Source organism: Sciurus carolinensis, chromosome 11 (assembly GCF_902686445.1).
Source record: "Sciurus carolinensis chromosome 11, mSciCar1.2, whole genome shotgun sequence".
NCBI classification, from domain to species: domain Eukaryota; kingdom Metazoa; phylum Chordata; class Mammalia; order Rodentia; family Sciuridae; genus Sciurus; species Sciurus carolinensis.
This window is the reverse complement of record NC_062223.1, coordinates 82338484-82339686: the sequence shown is the minus strand read 5'-3', so window position 1 is coordinate 82339686 and position 1203 is coordinate 82338484. Positions and strand designations below refer to the sequence as shown.

Sequence of the window (1203 nt, the reverse complement as noted above, 5' to 3'; positions counted from 1 at the left end):
CTTTCTATGAGATGAGTCTCTTGCAGGCAGCATATTGTTGGAGCTCTCTTTTTAATCCAATCTGCCAATCTATGTCTTTTGATTGATGAGTTCAGGCCATTAACATTCAGGGTTATTATTGAGATATGATTTGTATTCCTTGTCATTTTTGTTTTTTGACACGACTTGGTTTCTCATTTATTTGGCTATTCCTTTAAGGTAGTTCCTCCCTTTGCTGATTTATATCATTGTTTTTCATCTCTTCCTCATGGGATATTTTGCTGAGAATATTCTGTAGTGCCGGCTTTCTTTTTGTAAATTCTTTTAGCGTTTGTTTATCATGGAAGGATTTTTTTTCATCATCAAATCTGAAGGTAAGTTTTGCTGGATATAAGATTCCTGGTTGGCATCTATTTTGTTTCAAAGCTTGAAAAATGTTGTTCCAGGCCCTTCAAGCTTTTAGGGTCTGAATTGAAAAATCTGTTGATATCCGTATTGGTTTCGCCCTGAATGTACTTTGTTTTTTTTTCTCTTGCAGCCTTTAAAATTCTGTCTTTATTTTGTATGTTAGGTATTTTCATTATAATGTGCCTTGGTGTGGGTCTGTTGTAATTTTGTGTATTTGGAGTCCTATAACCCTCTTGTCCTTGATTTTCCATTTCATTCTTCAGATTTGGGAAATTTTCTGATATGAGTTCATTGAATAGATTGTTCATTCCTTTGGTTTGTTTCTCTGTGCCTTCCTCAATCCCAATAATTCTTAAATTTAACCTTTTCATGATATCCCAAAATTCTTGTAGATTCTGTTCATGATTTATTATCATCTTCTCTATTTGGTCAACTTAGTTTTCAAGATTAAATATTTTGTCTTCAGTGTCTGAGGTTCTTAAAAATATGGAATGCTTCATTAATTTGTGTGTCATCCTTGCACAGGGGCCATGCTAATCTTCTCTGTATCTTTTCCAATTTTAGTATATGTGCTGCCAAAGCTAGCACACCGAGTCAATCTTAAAGCAGGTCATGGAACCATCTTTATTCACTAGCTAATGGGATAGAGGGGCACGCTGCATGTCTACACCCTTTGACCCCCTCCAGGGGATAGAGTCCACCTTTTATACCACAAGTAAAGCATGTAAATACATTAATCATAAGTGGCTGTTGCTGTGATTCAAAACTACAATCAAACATCATGAAATCTAAAATCATAAGCAGAAGAGGCAGTGG

The 1203-nt window shown here is 35.4% G+C and overlaps 1 non-coding gene across 1 annotated transcript; it reads right to left on the bottom strand.

The window, feature by feature from the left end:
* Positions 1 to 867: 867 nt before the first annotated feature.
* LOC124960871 (U6 spliceosomal RNA) lies at positions 868 to 975 on the bottom strand. The gene has a single exon (XR_007104189.1). It is a non-coding gene; the product is annotated as a U6 spliceosomal RNA (small nuclear RNA).
* Between the last annotated feature and the right edge of the window lie 228 nt (positions 976 to 1203).